This window comes from Miscanthus floridulus, chromosome 11 (genome assembly GCF_019320115.1).
Source record: "Miscanthus floridulus cultivar M001 chromosome 11, ASM1932011v1, whole genome shotgun sequence".
NCBI lineage: Eukaryota > Viridiplantae > Streptophyta > Magnoliopsida > Poales > Poaceae > Miscanthus > Miscanthus floridulus.
The window spans coordinates 53170087-53194381 of record NC_089590.1 but is presented as its reverse complement, the minus strand read 5'-3'; the positions used below and the strand labels follow the sequence as shown (position 1 = coordinate 53194381).

Below are 24295 nucleotides of genomic sequence, written 5' to 3'. Positions count from 1 at the left end.
CAAGGCGAAAACCTCATCCTTAGAGTTGAACGAGGAGTGGCCCGACCCCTAGGGGTCGGACGAGGCAGAGCCCTTCTCAGTGGGATTGGACGAGTCGGAGCCCACGCCTTGGGGTCGAACAAGGTGGAAACCTTGTCCTAGGACGAGGCGTGACCCGGCCCCTAGGGTCGGACGAGGCAGGAAACCTCGTACTCGAAGTTGGACAAGGCGTGGCCCGGCCCCTCAGGGTCGAACGAGGCATGGCCTGGTCCCTAGGGGGTCGGACGAGGTGGAAACCTCGTACTTGGAGTTGGACAAGGTGTGGCCCGGCACCTGGGGGTTGGACGAGGCGAAAACCTCATCCTTAGAGTCGGATGAGGTCACTAGTTACGTCCTTAACCATCAGATGAGCCGACGTGATGCTCATTAATCCTTTGGCTCGGATACCCGGGTATAGATATCTGACACAATGAAATCCTCAGAGACAAGATGGCACAATGATTTTCACCGAGGTTCACTTGCTTGCCGGCAAGCTAGTCCCTATTGTGGCGATTCACTCACTTAGAGGTTCACAGCGCTAATAGACATCACACGCCTAACCCATAATCGGGTGCCGCACAACCAACACAAGATGAGAATCCACAAGCCACGAGCAATCCACTAAAGATGCCTGTCATGATCTTCCACGAGGAAGGCTCAAGAACCCATCACAATCATCACGATCGGAGCTAGAGACAAGCACCTTCCTCCGCTCGACGATCCTCGATGCACCAAGCCATCTAGGTGGCGGCAACCACCAAGAATAACAAGCAAATCCCACAGCGAAACACAATCACCAAGTGCCTCTAGATGCAATTACTCAAAGCAATGCACTTGGATGCTCTCCAATCTCACCAAATGATGAATCAATCAAGCAAGATGAGTTAGAGAGGAATGGCTTGGCTCACTAGGGTGTATTCTCAATAGAAATGGCCAAGAGAGCGAGCCCAAGCCATCTACCACGTATTAATAGAGCTCCCATAGAGATAAAGCCGTTAGGCTCACCATTGGGCTAGCTGCGCGCTGACCGGACTCGCTAGTCGGGGTGACCGGACGCACTCGAGCCAGAGTCTAGTCAAGCATCGACTGCCACGCGTCCCCTTTTTTTAAAATCCACTGCACGATCTTAACGGTCACCAACCAACGCGCGAACGTTTAATTTGTGACCGGACGCGCCAACACCACGTCCGCTCGCGCGCGCCCTCGCGCCAGCTATGCCAAGACCAGACTCGCCTCCCTACAACCAGACGCACCATCACTTCGAGTCTGGTCGAGTCCAGTAAGCATCCAGAGAGGAAATTTCGCGACCTAACGCGTCCGGTCAAAGGTGACTGGACTCGCTCAGCGTCCGATCCTCTCTGGCCTTTAACCTGCGCACCACGTCGCCATGACCGGACACAGGAACAATAACTCCTGTGTGTTTGGTCGCTCACGTCCAGCAGGGTCCGGTCAAGACCCAAGGCTATGCCTTTCTCTGCGCCGACTGACCGGACGTGCCCGGTATGGTCCAGTCCTACCGAGGCTAGACTCCGGTCGCTTAAAACAACACTTCCTCTTCTCCAACTTCTGCACCCTTGATCCCAAGTGTTAACCACAAAGTTTATCACCATTGTACATGTGTGTTAGCATTTTTACAAAAGCATTTTCAAGGGTGTTAGCACTCACTAGAATCTAAATGCATATGCAATGAATTAGAACATCTAGTGGCACTTTGATAACCGCATTTTGCGACAAGTTTCACCCATCTTAATAGTATGACTATCTATCCTAAACACACTCATACCCACTAGGTGTCTTGAGTGCCAAAACAAAAAAACTCCTATCAATTATACATTTGCCTTGAGCTTTTTTGTTTTTGTTTTTCTTCTTTTCTAAGCTTTGAGCACTTGACCATCACCATGGCCTCTACCACCATGATGTCTTGAGTGCCAAAACAAAAAGCTCCTATCAAATACGCGTGAATTATTTTGAATACGATAAAAAAATCTAAATGCATTTGAAAATAGTTTAGATTACCGATGCAAATCTATGTAATAGTTTTTTTATTATTTTCTAAAATGATCAAATTCTTCGTAGTAGACGTGGACAAAAATTCGAGACCCCATGCAATATATATCTAGTAGTTTGAAAAAAAGGGGACAGGTGTTTCCCCTGAACTCTTGGTGTCAGATTCAAGTCCAAGTGGGCAGGTGTTCCCCTTTGATCTCTCGGCACGGTCTCCTGCCTCAACAGCTCGGGTGATTCTGGACCTGATTAGTTGGCTACCAATTTTTGCTCAACTAAAATTATGGCAAGCTAAAATTTAGGCTGGCCAAAATCAAGACTTATCAAAGTTATGGCAAAAAACATAGGTGTGTATTTGGTTGATTGCCAAAATTAAAGGCTTGCTAATTTTCTTTTTTATGCAGCTTAAGAAGTTTCTAGAAATTTACCAAAACTTTGGCCATAAACATTGGTAGTTTTTTAAATTGCTAAATGAATTTTGCTAAATTATATGTGATTTTTTTGAAATTGCTAGCGCCTAGACGTCCGATTCGGACGCTAGCGTCCGGGCGCTCAAGCCAGCTAGGCCTGTCCCACGCGCCCGCCCGTGCTTGCGTGCCTTATGTGGGGGCCCACGTCGCTCCATACCGCGCACATGCCTCGATCTATGCTCGCTTTTGTTTCCCACGCCTACCGCTCACGCCCCTTCGTTCTCACACGCATGCACGCGGGCCCAGTAGCTCCAAAGCAGGTGGCTATGGGTTTCACTGCAACATTCAAACACCAGAGCTACTTTTGGAATATCCAGATGATACCTTTACAATATATATGTCTAAAATAGATGAAACATTTGTGACATATAGTTGAAACACCATTGCAACATGTGCAACATCCTGATCTATTTTTTCAAACATCTAGATGCAACACTTGCAACATGCGAAAGAAGACAGGCGAAACACTTGAGACATGCGTTTGAAATGCTTGCAAAGATATATGTACAAAAAATAGATGAAACATTAGGGATAGATACTTGCAACATACGACACTTGCAACAGCCAGATGAAACATCTGAATCACTTGAAACATACTCCTGCAACATGTCTGAAAACCGTCCAGAAACACTTAAACACAGCATCACCCGCGCGGCCATAACCTACTTGGTGGGGGACTGCAGTGGAGCAGGCCTCCCCTTCCTGGTGACGATGCGAGGTGGATGGAGGCACAGGCGAAGGCCTCCCCTGCTTCCCCTTCCGCGACGGGTGAGGTGGATCGCTGCAGCGATGGATGGTGCGCTCCCACACGCCCCCGTCATGCCCGTCGTCGACCGAGGGAGAGGAGACGCTGCCGGATCTGAAAAGGGCACCGCCGCTCGGGGCAGGGGAGGGTCAGCGGCGTGCTCGAGCCAACCGGCTAGATTTGATGGGACGTGGGGGAGGGTCGCAGCCACCATGAAGTTGGGGGAGGGGACGCTATGGAGGCCGCTGGGCTCGAAGGAAGACGCACGTGGAGGAGGGGTGCCGCTGAATCCATGGGGGAAGAAGAGGACGTCGTAGCAGTTGCAGCGGTGATTTTTTTCGAAGAAAGGAGATAGTGGCTGTGGTTAGGAACCAGTGTACGAGAGGCTACAAGCCATATGCAGACGGAGGCGGTGCGCCGGTGCGGGCAGGATCTTTGGGCGACTCGGGCGGCGTGCTGAAAAAATTGCTGAACTCTTCTCAATCTCGTCCCGGTTCGAATTGTTTCCTTTTCTATTCCAGGCCGCATGCTATGGGCCTGTCATCCTGTGGGCCGTTACATATCTCAACCCTCCCTCTTGGTCTGCCTGCCCATCCCGGCAAAGGCCTCCCCGCCTCCGCCGCCGCCTTCCGCCTGTTCTCAGCCCCTCCCGCACAGGCCCAGCTGCACTCGTCCTGCTTCTCGTTTTCTCCCCGAACGGCTGAACCCTAGCGAGCAGGTTGCGGCGGCCGGTGGCGGGCAGGGCAGCCGCGAGCCGACACTGCAGTCGGGAGCGCGTCGGCGTCGACGGGGGCTCACCGGCAGCGGCAGGGGCACTTAGGGCCGCGCGTCGGGCGGACGGCAGAGGGCGGCAGCACCAGCACCAGCGCGGCAACGACTAGGGAGGCGCGAGTCTGAATTTCACTCATTCTGTAAGTTCAAATTGAGACATTCAGTTTGTTAGGAATAGCAATCTGTGAATCATAGCCTGAGTTAGAGTTTGTTCCCAAATTACTTAGTCAAATATGTGTTAAAAATTTTCAGTTCTTGCTCAATTATGTGTTATATATTTTCTATAAATATTATGCAATTTCAGCTATGCGGCATTTATACATGTCAAATATTAGTTTTTGGTTGTGATTTTTTTATATCGCTGTACATTTCAAATATCCAGCCCCAAAATCCTGGGCCTGCCACTGCCCTCGAAGCGCCAGCGCCGCGAGCACCGCTCTCCCATACCAGCGCCATGGGCCGCCCAAAGGGTGGCGCCGCTTCCTCCTCCTCGAAGAAGTCGAAGCCGAAGCAGAAACAGCGAGGCGGTGTCGACTTCAAGGTACCACCAGCCCACCGATTCTGCACTCTCTCCAAGACCTGACTCTAGGTCGCCGTGTTAAGCCTTTTTCTGGCGGTTGCAGAAGTACAAGCACAAGGTCGGGCGCAAGCTTCCGCCGCCGAAGAATGCCACCAACACGGAGATCAAGTCCAAAGGTACGCCAGCCAAGGAAACCTTTTTTCTATTCTTTTTTCCCTGCAATTTTAGGTTTTATGTTGTGAACTCGTGTTGTGTGTGCGTCCAGCTATTGTGCTGCCGGAGCAGAGCATGGCCTCGGAGAGGATGGGCATGGCAGTGAACAAGCGCGGGCTCACGCTGCGGGAGCTCCTGCAGCAGACGGGGCACTACAAGTGCCAATGTGCGTCGAGGTGAGTTTTTTCTCTAGTCTGTACGATGACACATTGGATAAAATAACATGATGCTCAATGCGTCCTTAGCATCTTACTGTGTATATGTTTGTCTTTATGTTGAAGCTGCACTGAATGGAATAAAGGACATTATTGTCAAGCACCCAACAGAGCTTAAACTGCACAAGGTTGCTATAATTGAGAAGCTTCAGGAAAGGATATGCGATACCGACAAGGTGGTCCGTGAATCACTATACAATATACTGCAGTCTCTGATCTTCCCATCTTTGAAAGAGGTATATCTCTTTCTCCCCCTTTTCTCTACTTTTGCTTGATTAGATAGATCTTTTAATTGAAATGGTTACTCATGATGTTCTTACATGTTGCATTGCATCTTGACATTCCAGTTTTCTGTAAATACACCAGTAACAAACTAACAATTAATATTGTTTCGTTTGGTATCTTTTTTTTTCGGCGGGTATCATGCTCTCTACTAACCACAGTATGACGCCTGCTTATTTGTTGCATTCACAAATATATCATAGAAGTTTATCTTTTTATTTTTGGCTATTTCAAGCACATCGTTCTTTATTTGCGTAGCTTTGTTATGCCTTGCCGAGTTAAATTTTCTAGCTTTTTGGCTTCAGATGTGAGACTAGATTTCTGCTTACAGGATAATGCTATATCTATGCGGAGTACACTGTTTTTGCTGATGGCTAATATTCTGAATGGAACGACCCATCTCTCTGTTGATATCCAGTTAATGGCTTTCAGATTTTTGGAGCTTATGGTTCTTAATTTCCCGTCATCCTTTTCTAGTTATGCTGAACAGGTAAGTGAGCTGTTTCACAGTTGTTGTATTGAATGATGAGACACTTCTATTGTTCTGAGAAAATTATTTTGCTTGGAGATGTATATTCCTTGCTTCTATTGCTTAATTAGTTGTACTATCTCCATCCATTAATATCTGCCATTGGTTAGTTCTTAAACTAACCAGTGTCAAATGTTAATTTATGGAGAGAGTACTTTTTTCTAAAACTTGCATCTGTTAACTACCACAACTTGTTTCATAGTCCAGGTTTTATCAAGTAACTATACCTACTAAGGAATATATGTTTTATTCGAATTGCTTCTCACTCCTAGAAATTGTATATTTGCTGACCATATCCATTACCAACTTATAGTTTCATTTGTATTATCTTTTTTCTGACAGACCTTCAACAACTTTGTTGCCGTACTGAGCAATGACAGAATCAACCTACATGATAGGAATAAACTTAACAGTGTCCTTAGTGGGCTTGGGCACTGCATTTCCTTGGTTGCTAAAGCGATAGAAAATGATGATACATCAAATCGACAGGTTTCTACCCTGAACTCAGTAAATAATCTTTTGTATTTTTGATAAAATAAAATGTACATTCCTCGCACGTTTGTAGCTACAGTGAGGAACTTGATGAAATAGAAAATCTATGTGTTCTGAAATGTGTATGCGTGAAAAACATTATAGCTATACTCCATTGATGAAAGCCTTTGCTCATCGCCTACAGGCTCATAACCTCTCTGCAAGGGAACTTTGGAAATTTACCACTGATGAAGACAGCGCAGGAGGTAGTTAAGTCTTCCCAACTCTCTCCTCGTCTTTTAGTTTATAGAATCTGCTATGCAATTTATGTTGTTGCGCCATCTTTTAATGGGACAAATTAGCACTTGAATGTGAATTGAATGTTGCCTGCCAATATCCTCAGAGATTGCTCAAGATGAACTACACAAATCACTCACAGTTTGCTACATTCATTCTTGTTCTCTTGGTACTTCTAGTTTGCTGGCCTTCCCGAAATGAATGACAGAAAGTTAAAAGTCGTAAATCTTGCATAATATTAGATAACCGGACCAAACCATCAAACCAGCCTGCTGAAAACCGCGTCTACGGATTAGATACGGGTTGGTTTGCTGCGGGTTCCAGACCTCACCCGTTCAACTCATCTTCATTCGCTCCTCCAACTCGCCCGTCTCCATTGCGGGCGGCGGCAACGAAGAAGGCGAGGAGCCTCCACTCCGGCCGTCCCCTCCGTGAGCCTACCTGCGCCACCGCCCCGGCACTGGTGTGTGTGCCCCTATCGTCCACGTCCAAGGTGCTGGTGGAGGACGGCAATGGCTGCGTGCGTCTGCTATGCGCTGCTGCTCGGCGCCGCAGTGGCTCTCTCCGTGCTCTTCCTGCTGTCGCCTTCGATAGGAGTTGCGGCAGCAGATCCAGGCGCCGTGTTCTCAGATGAGCCTATACATTGCGGGATCTTGCGTGTCTCACTCCGATCTTCAGCCTCAGTTTGGAATCTCCTTCATTGTACGGACTATACGAGCAGTGCTTTAGCGATTATCAAACGAAGCTGCAAAATTCTCTTCTTTAGATGGTAGCTTGGATTAAATTCGACGGATTTTCAGTTGCATCTCCTGGATTAAATTCTCTTCTTTAGATTTGGACGCGATTCCATCTAAAATGGCTTGTCGGCGCCCGGTGGCCGGCCACGGTGCTCACGGCGTGCGCGGAGTAGCAGAGTGTCAGGCGCGCGGTCGCCGTGTTCCTACGCTCCGGCGAACCAGACTCGTTGCCGCGTACGCATCCTTGCCACTGCCGGTCTGCCGCCCTCGTGTCTCTCGGGTGACTTGCTAACCCATGGAACCCGTCTAAGCCGTGGGTTGCAAACTGTAGAACCAAAATATTTTATGGTCTGAGTTGGTTTTAATCAGAAACCGCTTAAACCAAACCATTTACAGGCCTAGTCAGAGTAGCACTTATGTTTTCTTTCTTATCATTGGATTGGTAAGTGTTCATTTGTTCAATCAGCATTCGGGTTACTTAATGGAGAGTTTATGGAAATTTTGGTACTTTTAATTCATATACCAAGAAGGGCGGGCCTGGTGCAAGTGGTAGAGTCTTACCGCCTGTGACTGGAAGGTCCTGGGTTCGAGTCGCGGTCTCCTCGCATCGCACAGGCGAGGGTAAGGCTTGCCACTAACACCCTTCCCCAGACCCCGCACAGAGCGGGAGCTCTCTGCACTGGGTACGCCCTTTTAATTCATATACCAAGAGTGCAGACAATATTTTTAAAGAAATGAATCTCTTAAGGATCATTAATTCATCATAATATAAACAGCTGTTTCAACCCTTCCAGATCTTTTTTCCTTTTTGAATCACCGTACTTACTACCTGATTTGATGTTATTTGTTTATGTCCCGTTCATTCAACTTTGTTATTGTTATCTTATACTTCTTCTGTACTACAGGGGCATTTTCAATGTCCAATTTATTAGTGAAGCTTCAGAACCTTGTCCAAATCCTCATTAATTCTGTAGAGGTTTCAGCTTCAGATCTCTGTGCAAAGTCAGCTCTTGATGCTCAGTCAAGTGAAGCGTTGCTATCAGCCCTTCATTGTCTGGATCTAATATGTAGGATATTTGTTCATGAGGTGAAGAAACCTCAGTTGAAATTCCCCATATCCAAAACTCAGTGTGGGCCTGACTGGTTGAGAAGTTCCTTACTGGTACATCTAAAGAATTTATGGGGAGTGAAGCGTTTGTTTCATCGAAAGGTACGGAAGTTGTTCCTTTGATGTTACCACCACTAACTGGTTTTAGAATAACTTCTTGATCAACCCAAAGGAGAGTAACATAAGTATTCTTTTCCTTGCAAAGAAAAAGAAGAAACATGCATGCATGGTTTTGATTTGCTAGACTTAGGTAGAGTTATAGGAACTGAGTACCTTTTGATGGAACTCAGGAACTACAATATACCATGCTACTGTTGTGTTGTATTTATGTATAATTGCATATGCTTAAGCCTAATCAAGCTATGCTTGAGTTAGCTCAGCGCAGCTGAGTCCAAGGCACGGGCTCAAATAGCTTGTTGAGCTTGAGCATTTTTGGCAGCGCTACATGCATCACATGTTTTGAGGGCTCACTTCATGTTTGAGCATTTTTTGCTGCCCTATGAATAAACCGACTTCATGCACTGACATTTGCTTTGTTTCTAGACTTGTTAATTGTAAAAATGATAGTTCTGGGACAACACTTGGATCATGACTAAACAACCATTCCGCTGGACTTTGTCGCTGATGATGTGTTCCTATCTAGAGCTAATTTTCTGATTTAGATATCTGTGTATGCTTTAGAATAAAATTATGGTTGTATCTTTTGCACCTTACTTATTGCAAACTTCTTTCTCATGGCAGGGAGACGACAAATTTTTCATTTTCAATTTAAGGATTGCTGAAATATTTCTGCGCTCGAATGTATGGATAGATAACACTGTGTTTTCAGCTGAAGAATTCTGCCTTTTTGTGTCTTCTCTGTTCGCAAAGGTTGTTCCTTGCTCGTCAATTTTAACTGCATGGATACTGTTTTGTCATTATGTTATGGATTTGCATTATCTATTTAACATCCTTTTGTTTTTATTAGGCAAAAACACTTCGCAATAAGGATCTCATCGAGATGTATTTGAGCCCACTTATAACTTGCATTCCAGGTCTTATATCCAATGCCCCAGATGACTCAAAAGGCTATTTGTTGGAGGTATTGATTGATTTGCTTTCTAGTCTGTAACATTTTTATATTATTGCATTTGCCAAAATAAAACACTTTGTTCAAATGCAGGCATTTACGGACTCATTTAGAGATTGCAAGGTGGATTGCAAGCTAATGTTGCCATATTTGGATGCAGTTGGAGAAATGCTGCTTCCTGTAGGTTCTTTATCTGACACTATGCTAAACATACCATTTACATGCTTAAGTATTAATTATTCTGTATGTAAATGTATGGCATCTTGAACAAGATTCAATCGAACCTTTAAAAATTGACTACTAAAATTATGAGAAAATATATCCAGATTGTAGATTGACTTGTTGCTTGACTGGAAGTAAAGATATGTTTTTTGTAAAATATGCCTTCATCAGTGATGAAGAGCCAACTTTGCTTTAATTGCAATGTGCTAGTGAAACCTACAAAAACATAGTGTGATGATTCATCACACTATGTTTTTGTAGGTTTCACTAGCACATTGCAATTAAAGCAAAGTTGGCTCTTTGAAACCATTGGAGGTCTAAAATGCCTCACATTTTTATACATACAACTGTAAGTAGGGTTTGATGGAGAGCATGTGGCGTGCCCAATGAAAACCACCAAATCATTGATGATACGCAAAAAAAAAAAAAAAAAAAATTAGCTAAAAGATAATTACACCTAGAACTTGGTAACAGTTACACAAAAAAGAGATGTTTGTGGATCCTGACATATGATGCATAACATCTTCCCCTTGTCTATGGTTAGGAGAAAACAGGCATATGGCTTGCTGAAAATGATTCAGGTGTGTTGGGCTATCATGACGCATGGATACAGGAGCTACCTGGAATTTTGCTACAATCAATTGATAAAGCCCCCTTAGTTACAAAGGTCTGCTATAGGTTTTATTTATCCACTAAGAATCGTTATGCTTGATATGTGATCTGGAGTTTGTATACTTTGAGCATACTAAAGCTTTGTCGCTTGTCTACTTCATGGCTGTCTGGATTATTTTAGGTTGCTTTGGAGCTTCTTCTAAGAATTGGGCAATACTTCCCCACAGTGGACTGTGGAAGCCTGCGCCCCTTCATAAAGTTATTTGGTGTTGAATGTAATTACTACTCAGTGATCATATTATCCGTTTTATTTATATTTATCATTCTTTTTTGTTTTGAACTGATGTCTTTTACTGACAGCATTACCAGGAACTATGGATCTTGGTCCTTTTGTTAAACTTCCTTGCGATTGCCAAGAATTTGCCATTTCATGCCTTTATTATTTCCCCAGTCTGCTCCCTGACATCGTTGGGCCATTGGCCTCAGCTTGCTTAAGTAAGCTATTTTGCTTAAGTTGTCGCCACTTGATTTTGTAGCACTATAGTTGATTTTCATGTTATAAATTCTGGGTACTCCATATAACCTATGAAATCCAGGTGATGTGCTGGAACCCACCATACTGTTCAGGGTCATTGAGGTCCTACAGTCAACATACAAGGCTGGTAGTTTACATATAACAGAGCAACTCAGTTTCTTGTTGCTGCTAATGGCAAGATTCAGAGTTCATCCTGGTGATTACTGAACATTCTTTCCATTTACTGCCGTCTGCTAGTAAAATTCAGATGTTGCTCTTAATGGATTGATTATTTTATCTGAATATGTGTCTTCAATAATTCTGGTGTTTCATTACCAGGGCCTTTTTGTTTTTTCTCTGACAAATATATTTTACTTTGTTAAATTAATCTAGGGGACTTAGTTACTCTGGAGGGTTCTAGCAAGGTCTCAAATTGGGATACTTTCAAGTCGTTGAATCACCTAATTTTGACTTCCCTATCTGAAATGGGCGATGGCTCTCTGGTCCTTGAATTGATATGGAATAACTTATCTAATGCAATTGTGAGTTTTCTAAACTTTGCTTCCATTTCATGTTTTATCGCAACAACCATTAAACTCACCTGTCATTTGCTTTATTGCAGGCTCAAAAACCATCGTTGCATAACATGAATGGTTTGTTTAGAATTATTGTTACACTTGATGCCGGAACTAGTAAGCTCATGAATGGAGATGTTGTAAAGCTTATAGCTGGTTACTTGGTTGATGCATCTTTGGTGCGTACTTTTTTCCAATTTTAGAACTCTGACACTCATACTTGGGCGATTTGATACATTTTTTCCATTATTTTGCTCTAACTAATCTTCAGGAGAACAGCGAGGCATAGTATTTTATTGAAAATTCAAAAGGGTGGTTAAGTTGGCATGGGAGCAATATTATTTTACTCAAAATTCGGAAAGGATTTGATACATTTTCCCCATTATTTTGCTCTAACTAATCTTCAAGAGAACAGGGACGTATAGTATTTTATTCTTCTTCTTCTTCTTCTTCTTTTTTTTGCGAAAGAAAAGGGTGGTTAACTTGCCACGGGAGGAATAGTATTTTACTCAAACTCCAAAAGGGTGATTAGGTTGGTGCCTCCCAAATATAAATCACAGTTTCAATGATAGTGCATACTTTGTAGTAAGATTGAAAAAATCACATTGAATCGTATAATGGCCAATACTTGCATTATCTAGCAAGTCCAAGGATATGGCACATTGGATACGAAGCACCACTCTTTTATTTAGCTGAACTGGCTGCAGATGTTCCCAGTTCCCTGCGATTGTTTTCTTACTGTACATGTCTGGTTCTGAATAGGAATATATCTCACGCCCACTGAATATGTTTTATCTGCAGGATCTGTCTAAAACCATTGAATTTGGTTTTCAACCCGATAAGACAAGACTATTTCAGTACTTTATCAAGCCATGCACCATCATGTTTGACAAGAATGACAAGGTTCTTTGCAGCACATTGGAGATACTCAAATCTTTTGTAACAGGAGATGATCATCTACTTTCATCTCTCTCCAACTTAAACTACCCAGGAGAGCTGTCATGTAGAGTTTGTGTTGTCACAACCATACTCATTTTCTTATGCAATGACCAGAAACTCCATAGGAATCTTTCTCATGGCAAATCGGTTATTAAAGGCATCCTGGAATATATAAGGCATCAGCTGGTAAGTGATGGTTAGCAATAACAGAAATGGTTTTGTTTTATTGTCATATTGATTAATAAATTTAAATTTCCTAGTCATAAATTTGTTTTTTTTTTATCTAATGTCAGTTTGTGGATGAGCGTATCCCAAAAAAAAAAGAAAAGAAAAGGAATGGAACTCCCAACAGAAATCGTTTTGCTGGTTTATGCCCCAATTAATTACTGATTACCTAGCTTAAAAAAGAACTAGTTGACTTGTCCTAAGCTCAATCAGTTGCTTGATTTATATTTTATCATGCTCAAATGTAGCTGTGGGAGTTTGAGATATATATACTACTGTTCAAAGTTCATGCAGACTTGTTCTTCTAATTGTTTCACTTTATGTCGGTTCCTGCTTTAGGATTCTAGTGTGCCTGATGTAACACATGCAGAAAAACAAAAGTTAAAATCTGCTTTTGAGCAACTCAAGACCAAAGCGTTGCAGTTGAATTGCTGGGCTAGAAGTGAGCTTGAGGGGCTTTCAAGTGCTACATGATGTAAAGTGAGTTTTTTTGTGTTTTTTTGTTTTGTTTTGTCACTATGATGCTACTGGTTTTGTTGAATGCAAATGAGCAATTCAATTGTATTCCAGGATATGGGCAACACCATATTATTGTTTCTTCCGCATGATTTTCAGAGATGGATAGAGTTTCACGAGAGAGGATCAGGGTCTCCGGTCACAGTCAGGGTGCATGCCATTTTCCAACTGATACATCTGTGCACCCCAGGTTCCAGCTGTTACGGATAGGGTACAAAGGTCAGTATTTAGAATTTCGGATACACATGATAACCTTATAGAAGACTCAGGGTCGCGTGAGGGGTAGGGGTCGAATTGGAGACATGGTTTTCATCGACCTCCCAGACTTCAATAGTCTAACCAGTATAACGGGAAGAAATGGTTCTTGTTTATCGATGTACCTATCTATACTAGTTTTCTCAATTTTCCCGTATATATTTGTAACGCCCAACAAAGTTAACCAGTAGCTCTGAATTCTCAAGCATGAACCTTCCAGTAGATCTAGTGGTTGCTTACTTGTACTACCTGTTAATCCAATGTTAGTCGTGTGAAATTTTGATATGATATTTATTTCCAGACTCCAGTCTCATTGGTTGTCCGAGTTTATTTTCTTTTCTTGTGGAAGTTTTGTCGACCTATCGGCCAATTTGACCCGATTGCTTGCCACAACATTAATATACAACATCAATCCCGTACATGTTACACTGAATGCATCTTATCCTACCTGAGGAGTTACCCTAGCTAATTTGATGCCAAGTGGCTAGAATCTGAAGGAGTGCAACCAACTGAACGTTTGCTAATCTGATGATGCCGCCAGATACGACTTTTGTGAGCTAATTATGGATACACTACTGGCGTTCCATGTGAACTCAACGGCTGCGTTCAAAATAGTCCGAATCACAGATGCACGGCTGGTTGCGTGGGCATCGGTTGTGGGTGGTTAGGAGGCACCCGACTACCCGAGGGTCAGCTAGGTAGGTGACTTTTGATTTGCATTTTGAGTGAGGAGCAATCTCCTTCCTCTTACTCGCAACCAAAGCACCCATGCTCCCTCCTTTCTCAAGGCTTGTTTAGCTACATTCATATTCATTTTAGTCCACCCAAATATATGTAAAATAAGATGGATACAAGCGCAACCAAATAAGGTGTAACGGTAGGGCCAAACCAACATAAGTAGTGGGTTTAGCCTAAAGTTATGTGCCACGTAGATACGAGGGGTCCATGTCACGTAGATATACGCTCTGTTCGCTTGGCTTATAAACCGTACTTTTTCAGCCAACGAACAGTATTTTTCTCTTCCAACAAATCAGCCAGTACTTCTAGTCATGGCTTATCAGCCAAACGGACAGAGCAATAAGAGGTACATGGTAATGCCACATAGATATGAGAGGTACATGGATAATGCAGGCTGTTGCTGCCTATTAAATGTTGGTCTCACCATTCATTCTCTCAATAAAATGTTGCTTTCATCATCTCTCTACGGGAGTTGTGCAATTGCTCGTGGATCTAACAAAATGTGTAACAGACGCCTAGCTTTTGGCTCCTAACACGTGCTTCGGTAGTAGCTCCTCCCTCTTTGTCAAGCGAAGCAACCCTACCTTTTGCAAGTAGCACCGACGTACTGTGAAACCAACACCTTCTGCAAATAGCACTGGCGCATTGTGAAACCACTACTTGGACGAAGACAGTCTCCAACAACAAACCTATATAGACACCCAAACTCAAAACAAGAGATCCAAATCAGCCTTCAACAAAGTACCTATATGAGAGACCTAATTTTAGGTCGTCTGAGAGGCACAACCCAAATATGGATATCCTCTCTCCTGGAAACCCATTTGAAGAAAATATTCTCTTTTGAGTTTTGTTGTTGGAGAAGATGCCGAATATGTATTGAATATTTTGCCTGTAGCGCTATCCAAAGGACGAATGAGTCTTGTATTTTGGGTGTTAGTTGTTGGAGATAGCCTAATGTGGGCGTTGCATGTGAATGTGAAAACTAGGGCATACAACCAAACCATGGTGTCACATTAGGATTGCTCTAAAGTCGTGATAAAGGAATTTGGCAACTTTTCTACTGCCTGTAAGTTATGAACATAGAGGTACTCGAAGTGGGTTGGATAACGACATTGTTCCATCTTTTTTGACTTATTACTGTAACTCCATGACTATGAGCTTAGTTAGGTTTTGACCTGTCCTGTATATCGTCCAAGCGCAACACAACAACCCAGCATAGGCTCGGCATTAGACATCCTGAAGCGACCGAATGGCCTCAAGTCACTTACCAACCCACGTCCGCACGCCTCCGATGAGGAGGCTTCTTGTGCTGTCGACGGCAGCCGCGGCCTGGACCGCTGCACCTGGGGGGCGGGGAGCAGAGGACCAGCGGTAATGCCGTCATGACACACGCGGATGAAGTACTAGCCTACTAGGGAGGCATGATTGGTTGTTTCCTGGCCCAGTGTAGGCTGGCTCGTATCAGTGAGGTAGGCTCCCGCTATTCAGGCTTGATACACGCAATAGAAGTTTGATTACCACTGCCTCTAATTTCTTGGAAAATTAAAGTATCTCAAATTTGATCAAAATTATAGAGAATTACAAAAATTTATGATATCAAATAAGTATACTATAAAATATAATTAATGAAAGAATATAACAAGTATTTCATAAATGTTATTGTTTTATTATATAAATTTGATCAAACTTGAGATGTTTTGACTCTGCAAATAACGACGGTGTTCGGTTACCCCACTCACGCTTTTGCATCGAACGGAGCTAAGCCAGGGCCTGGAAGAAACGGGAAATTGTTTTCGTATAGTATTTGACTATTTGTCAACGAACTGCTGACGGGTCTTATTTATCTTCTCGCGCATGTTGGCCAGCGTGATAACGACCGGAGATCAATTCACCGACTAAATAATATAATAATATAATAGTATACAAAATGATGCTACCAGCATGCTCTTTATCGCCTTCGCGTCGAGGTTGGTTCACCTAGGGACGGGCGCACGGGCTGCTGCTGCGTGATGCAGTGAACGTTCCCGCCTCCCAGCACGATCTCTCGTGCGCCTTCAACCATCACCATCTGCGTGCCAACCACAGCCCTTCATCACAATTCACACCATGCTTCTAACCTCAATTAAGTTCCACCGCACACAATGCGAGCCGCCTCAAGCCCTTAAACGTTTGGAGGTAGAATGCACAGTCAAGATATACCACCTCGTGATCAGGAAACGCCTTCTGGAGAACCGCATGTGCCTCCTTGTCCCACTTGTTGTCGCCGAAAGAAGGCGCTATAATTCCGCCATTGGCGATGTAGAAGTTGACATACGAGGCGGCCAATCTCGTGCCCGGTTCCCTCGGCACAGCATGCCCCTGAAACCCCGTCCAGACATTCTTCGCTGTTAGCAGCAACGCCTGGGATCGATACTTTCATGCAAAGGGCAGATATATACTAGCACTAATAACCAGTGTAGCTGTGTGATACTGACCGTCGAAACAACACCCTCTGCCTCTTCTTTTATCATGTACAGAGGTCCAGGGACGTGGATCTTCACCACTTCGAGCTGCCGTCCTTTCGCGTCAACGGACTGAGAGAGAACAGACAGTGCCTCGACTGACCGTTCATACTGAGGGTCCTTCTCATCGTCGGTCCATGACAGTAGGATCACACCAGGTTTAATGAAACAGCACATATTGTCAACGTGGCCATTTGTATCCTCATCACCTGGGGAATGGTCAAAGGCTTATTTATCAGTAAGAAGGCGAATTCCCAGATGAGGATAACAGAAATGTTTTACAGTATAGTACATCTTTAAAGAGCCAATTTGGTGTTTACCATAAAGTCCACGAGATATCCAGATGACCTTTGAGACTCCAAGAAAATCCTTCAGCTCATTCTCTCTCTCTAGTTTCGTCATGTTGGGATTTCTGTTAGGATTCAACAAGCATTCTTCCGTTGTAATGCATGTACCTGATGAAACATGACCATTAATCATGAAGGAAATAGCAGACAAGACAGAAACTCTCTATACATTGACAGATATGACATATTGCCGGACCTTCTCCATCTACGTGAATGCTTCCACCCTCAAGGATATTTTTTTGCGGAAACCTAGGGATCCTCTCAATCTCGACTATCTGGAATTCACGACCGAAACAGTAAAGAGAGCAATCAGTACGGAAAATAGTCTGGCACAAACATCAGTTTGTTCTTGAGATTTTTTTTAATTTTAACCCTTTTTTGAATATAATTTTAAATCTAACACCGGTGGTTTTTTTTTAAACTAACACTTTTGGCCGCGCCTATTTCCCTGGCGCGGCCAAATGCCTGTGCCGCGCCATGCATGGTGGCACGGCACAGGGCTGACGTGGCGTGGGCCGGCCTGGGGGGCCCGATGACGTGGCGGGTCCTGCCGCGCCACCAACCTTGGCGCGGCAGTGCCACGCCCTGATCCGTGGCGCGGCTGGACCAGATATATACCGCGTGCGAGCCCGATCGTCCGCACGCACCCTGCCCTGCCCGCCCGCCCGAACGCCGCCGCCAGCCGCACGCGCCCCGCCGCCAGCGCCCCTGCCTGCGGCTGCCCGCGCCCGCACAGCCCGGCCTCGGCCGCTCGCCCACGCCGCGCCCGGCCACGCCCGCCGCGCAGCGCCCTAGCCGGCCACGCCACGAACGCCGGCGCGTCAAGGCCGCCCGCTCCTAAGGTACCTCCCTCCCGATTTCATATTTTTTTATTATTATCTAGTATAGTTAGTATTGTTTGTATCCCTACGGTACCCCCACGTGCCCTCGCAATCCTCGAGCGGCCGACGCAGAAGCAAAAGAGTTGATGATGATCTGCTAGTGCTAGCATTTCTAGGAGCATGTAGGGGCATCGAGGCTATTTTCATTGAGTATTAGTGTCTTTGCGATATCTTAGAACGACTATTGTTATGTGACGGAGGAAGTACCCCTTCCGTCCTAAATAAATGCACATCTCGCTTCCTAAAAAATTTATATAATAGCGTACTAATATTTATGATACATAATAGGTACTATTACATTAAGCATGGAGTATACTTTCGTAATAAACTTATTTGGAGATACAAATATTGATACCATTTTTTTTAGTTTTGATCAAACTTAAACATATTTGACTACTCGAGAAGCAAGATGTGTATTTATTTTGAGACGGAGAGATTACTTGTAATTTTAGAACCAAAGTTTTATATGGATTGATTATGTATTTATTATCTAGTATAGTTAGCATTTTAGGTTTAGGGATTTAGGCTAGTTAGGTTAGTGAATTTGTTTTGTGATTTGTTTGTGAACTTATTAATGTTAACTTAAATTTTGTTAATTTGAATACTCTAACGCTTTGTTTATCAATTTGTAACAGGATGGCCCCTCCAACGTAGCACCCGTTGTACCCCATTCTTGAGGTGGAGTACGACGACCAGCACCAAGCACACATCTTGAGTGACAACGACGCAGAGGTGTCCTTGCCTCCTTTGAGGCCCCGCACTCACACTAGGGCGCATCAGTGGGACGAGCGTTATACACCGTACATACGGCGTGCTGGCTTCCTCAAGCTTGTCCGTGTTGTCAACTACGGTCTTCCACCCCTTGACCCAGCACTATTTACTGCAGCTGTAGACAGGTGCGAGTGCATTCTTTGTACATAAACTTTCTTGTAACAAATTGGAGGCAACTAACAGTCGTTCTATTTTTATAACAGGTGGAGGCCTGAGACCCACACGTTCCACCTACCTTGTGGCGAGATGACCTTGACGTTGCAGGACGTGAAGACTATTTTAGGCCTTCAGTTGGGGGGACTTCCAGTGACAGGGATAGTTGACAACGATCACTGGAGGGAGCTGGTGGCTCAGTTTACTGGTTTTCTTCCACCGGATGACGATGCTTCCAAGAAAAATAAGTGAGTAATTCAAGCCCATTTAATATTTGCATTGCTTTACAGCTGGCATCGGATCTCATTTTCTTTGATCAATTATAGGAAAAGTTTCGGTGTTTCGTCATCCTGGATCACAGAGCGCTTTGAGTACTTGGACCACAAGCTGAGAAGGCACAGATCGACAGGTTCGCTCGAGTGTGGCTCTGGCACTTTCTTGGTGCTTTCCTCTTCCCAGACGCCTCGGGCAACACCATCAGCTGGATCTTCCTTGACATACTTCGCTAGCCGTGGGAGAACATAGCGGGGTACAGCTGGGGCAGCGCAGTCCTGGCATAGACGTATCGACAGCTATGCGTTGCCTGCCGTCGCACCTCAGAACATGCGAACCTTGATGGTTGCTCCTACCTACTCCAGGTTTGGTATTGGGAATGATTGCCCGTTGGGAGGCCCCTTAATAATGGTTTACCGGTAAGTACTTCGATTCATTATATTCTTCCCGACAGTTAGATATGATGAGATTATTTGTTGTTAATTCATTATCGTGTTCAATGCAGCAATGGAACGGGCATGATACACTCCCTACAGCTCTGTATATCTGGACGGAAGCACAGTTAGTTAGAGGGAATGCGTGGCGCAAGTATAGGGAGTATACGCACGGTCTCGACGTCCTGACACAGCACCAGGTTACGCTCTCTATACTATCGTAGCAGTGTCTTCTTCGATGTACACTATATCACAACCTAACACAATTACGAAATTTCAGATGTTTTGGTGTCCTTGGGATTCTCCGGAGCTCCAGAGCTATCTGAGTCCTGGCACTAGGGACGAGTCACACGAGTATCGCTGCGACGTCCCTCTTATTTTCTTCCATGTGGTCGAGATTCACTTGCCCATCTGGGTCTGCAGACAGTTTGGAAGAATGACAAACTGTCCACCACCACTTTACTCCACCAATCAAGCATTGCACGGGTGCGTTATCGATTAATAACAATGCTACAGTTCAGCGGTGTGTTTGGTACAACTAACATCGTTTTGTTGCAGGTTTAACCGCAAGAAGAGGTACAAGACCAAGGATTGACGCGTGACACACAGCTCGTACATCCATTTGTGGCAGACCAGGGTACCACATGCGGTCTTTGCGGGTCCTCCACACGACCAACACACCTTCGACGAGTACCTGCGGTGGCTTCACAGGTCTACGAGGACACATATCAAGCCCCCGTACACTGACATGGCGATTGACGAGAACTCGGAGGAAGATGTCATCAAAGATGTGTACGACGTTACCACTAGTGAGGACACACAGCTACAGAGAGCCTCGCTTCAAAGATACGTGGTAAGATACTTAAATGGTACAATTTGTTACCCTTTTGGTATTAAGTATGTGTATTAAAACTGTCCAACTGCGTTTCTGTACCCAGGCGACACAATTGTCAAGGCTGTCCAACGAAGCAGCGTTCCGGCTTCACAAGTCTAGAGGGCAGGGGACAGGCGTTCTCGCGGCTTTTGTGGTGGTAAACATAAACTTGTCCTTTTCGAAAATATGCGTTTGGGTAATGAACTAACTTTAACGTCTATTTATGCAGAAGGTGAAGAAGAGCTGCAGGAAGCTAGCTCAGAAGTTGAGCTACATGGACACTCCTTATGAGGAACCGCCACTCCCCGCGCGGTCGGGTGGCACGTCTTCAGCCTCTTGAGGACACCAGCCGGCTCTTCTCAGCCGATGACGTAGGGTGCCACTTCCACGGTGCGTAAACCACCATATCATAGCGCTGGGAAGGACCCTGCAATCGAGGACGAGGAGGAGGACGATGACGACGATGACGAACCCCCGGGCTTCCGCGGACAGCACGATCAGTGGGACGAATGGCCGCAGGACGAGATCGGCATGTCTCAGCTAGGTGGTGCCCTATTTGGCACCCAAGGAGCCTCACAGGTACTAACAAAGATAGTTTGTTTCAATATGTAGGCTCCATGAACTAACGATCATAAAGAATTATAAGTAATCGTGCGTATCATATACCTACAGGGTACGAGCCGTATGCACCGTCGACGCGACCATACCGACGTTGGCTACACTTCCAATGTGTTGCCAACAAATCCGAAGAGACAGAGGCGTCCGAGAGATCCTTACACTCCTGAGTCTTAGTTTGTGAAGTCAAACGAATATTGGCATCCGAAACTTGCGGGGTTATTTGGTTATGTTATATCAAACTTATGTCAAAACAATGAATATGTTATGTGGCAGCTTGTCAACTTGCTTCTTATTCGTTTCTTTGAGTTGCGGCAGCACTGTCGGCGAGATTAAGTACCCTGCGTTCGGGAACCGATAGTCCCGGCGTATCTGGACGCCGGTGGCAATTTTTCGTAATTGATTAGTTAAAATGGTGTATAACTGTATTATGAAAGACGAAAAACTAATCATTGGCTTATCAAATTCTCTATTCGGCTGTGAAAAAAACTCAATAAAATACGGACGCGACGCGTTTTGATTCTACCATCCAGGTAGCCCAGGCCGGCGGCAGGCGCAGCGGCCAGGTGGTGTGGCTGCTCGTGCGGTATATTTGGTCCAGCCGCGCCACGCAACAGGGCGCGGCACTGCCGCGCCAGGGTCGATGGCGCGGCAGGACCTGCCACATCATCGGTCCCCCAGACCGGCCCACGCCACGTCAGCCTTGTGCAACGCCACCATGCATGGCGCGGCACAGGCATTTGGCCGCGCCAGGGCAATAGGCGCGGCCAAAAGTGTTAGTTTAAAAAAAACCCGCCAATGTTAGATTTAAAATTATATTAAAAAAAGGGTTAAAATTAAAAAAATGTTCTTGAAAAGGGCTCAGTTGTTTACTTTCTTGGCAACATCGCTGTCAAGACTCCAATCGTCATAGATTCCTGTAGTGCAGAAGTAGCAAAACTCGTTTATAATGTTAAGAAATTCTTGTTCAAAAAAAAAAAGAAGTGCTTCTATGCATGCTATCCTAGAGCAACGGCCTTCTATTACCTTTGGAAACACTTGGTGGTTTCCACTAAAAATAGCTATTTTGTTAAGATGGATTAACAATTGGAAATTTGGAACCTTTGCATGAACAATAGTAGTAGATATTTTGTGAGAAAAAGAAACCGTCATCAGAAAGACATCATAACTGAAATAAACAGCATGAAACAGTGCAGAAACAATATGCATACTTCAATTAAACACGCCTCCCCAGGCATTAAATTGCCAATCAATTCCTGCTATAGTTTGTTTTGCGATTCCTGAATTAGATAAACTAAAAACCAGGAACACTGTCAGCAAGTAAAAACAACGGACTGAAAATGAGAAAAGAAGACCAAGATTTAAGTGGCGCACAGTGGGTCCCATGTCGCGGAACCAGGAATCATTCATGCTCATCTCAACCACCCTGATGTTGGTCTGATGTTCCATCAGCTCGTGGACTTTGGGGTACTACCAGAGACAAAAATGTGTGAATACCGCTGTTACTGTACCATGTATGGCAATGAAGTAGTCCACAATACAGTTGAAACTGAAATGAGGCAGAGATGAGACTATCTGATACCTGCTTGGCACTTGCACATAACGTGACGTGTTCAAACTTTGAAATGGCAATTGCAGTTCTAGCAAATACCTCTTGAGCTGAACCAGCATTCTCCCTCCAGTTATCTGGACGCTCCTGGCATTCAAAAGAAATTTGAAAATGTTTATTATGATAATGCACTTGGAAATGTTCACGGGAGTCTTATGAGCACATTCATATACATAGTTAGTAGTGGAAGACAAAAGGGAGCATGAATTATTAGGACCATCTTATACTATACTCGCACGTTCTCTTTGGTACGATGAACATCATGTTCAGTTTAGTATATAATACTATTGGCAAAGTTGCAGGATCAGGTTATTTATGTATTCCCATAGGCCAACATCGATAGATTAGGATATAGTAGATTGCACATCAGAGTTGGTGTGCGCTTAAGAAAGAAGAAACCAATCACGTCCTTCGAATTCAGGATAGTAAAATCTGGCTACTCCGGTTTACGGCTCAAGGTTCCAAGAACAAAATATTCAGATTCCAACTTCACACAGCAATGGCAATTGACCAGTGGATCCGTCTCCTGAGACGCTAACTGCTCCCAGCAACATGCGAGTTGGAATATACGGGTGCCAATTCTATTTACAACAGAAAAAAATCGACTGATTCGTTTCGCAGTTCAAGGAAGAGAAGCCTAGGACCATACAATTCGCAGAGCACTGCGGCCGCACATGATCGATCCAGACTATCCAGTTCATCCAGACTGAACCTCTGCTCTGAACTGATAGACGGCAAGACAAGAAAATAGCTTAAGTCTTGGTGGCGCAAAAGCAGTTGGAAAGAATCATCCTACTTTTGATTTCTTTTCCTAAAAGCACGTCTCATGTTCCGAAAAATGCGAGAGAAATTCCTCGCAAAAAGCTGCGAGAAATCGCACGCGCAGCACTCAGTCTCATGACCCTGAACCACGACCCCACAAGCAAGCAAACCATTTCCCAACCAAACATTTGACGCACTGTCGAGATCAAAAATCAGCCATTTCCCAACCAAACATCTGACGCACTGTCGAGATCAGAATCAGATTCCTGCGTCACAAGCACACGGATGGCTGCAACTGCAACCCCGTAGCACGGAGCCCCAAAATGAAAGCACGAAGAACATGGAAGGAGCAACATGAACATGAGAGGCGAATCGGAGAGGGAGAAGCAGGGAGGGAGGGAGGGGGGAGAGTACGTACGGGCCATCCCATCCAGCACTGTTCATGCGGCTCCCACTCCGCCGGCATCCGGAAGCCCATCTTGGCCAGGCCCCCTCGAGGACCTTCGACATCTCCGCTCCTCTCTAAACCCTGGAATCGGCCGCCTCGACTGATCTGCCGCTGGGCGGGTGCTCGCCTGCTCCGTGCTCCCGCGGGCCGCTTTTATATAGCGCGGCCTGACAGGAAGACGGAGGAGGAGGATTTGGTGGAGGAGAGGATCGGGAGGCGCGTGACGGCGTTGCCCCCGGCGATGCCGATGCGCCTGGGCGTTTTCTGCTGCGCCGCGCCGCAGCCTCACTGGCCGGTGGGGCCGCAGCTGAGAGACGGGCGCTTGGTCAGGCCGCGAGCCCCAACGGTGCAGGGAATCCGACGGACTCAAGAGAGGCAGCGATAGAGATGGGCAAGTGAATCTCACACTGGCCCGTGGGACCGATGCCGCGAAGATACGCCTGTGAGTAGAGCTGTGACTACTGCAGTGCTGCCTGCAGAGGAGGATGAATCCAACCAGGGCCCACCGGTCAGGCCGCCTGTCTGCGCGACACTTGCCAACTGCAAGGCACAAGCCGACACAGAGGGCAAGGAAAGCTGATT

At 45.1% G+C, this 24295-nt stretch overlaps 2 pseudogenes; one reads left to right on the top strand and one right to left on the bottom strand.

The window, feature by feature from the left end:
- The first annotated feature begins 3746 nt into the window (after nt 1-3746).
- Nucleotides 3747-13614, top strand: LOC136490743 (uncharacterized; annotated as a pseudogene).
- A 2124-nt stretch (nt 13615-15738) lies between these two features.
- On the bottom strand, nt 15739-24037 carry LOC136490744 (agmatine deiminase-like; annotated as a pseudogene).
- Nucleotides 24038-24295: the final 258 nt, after the last annotated feature.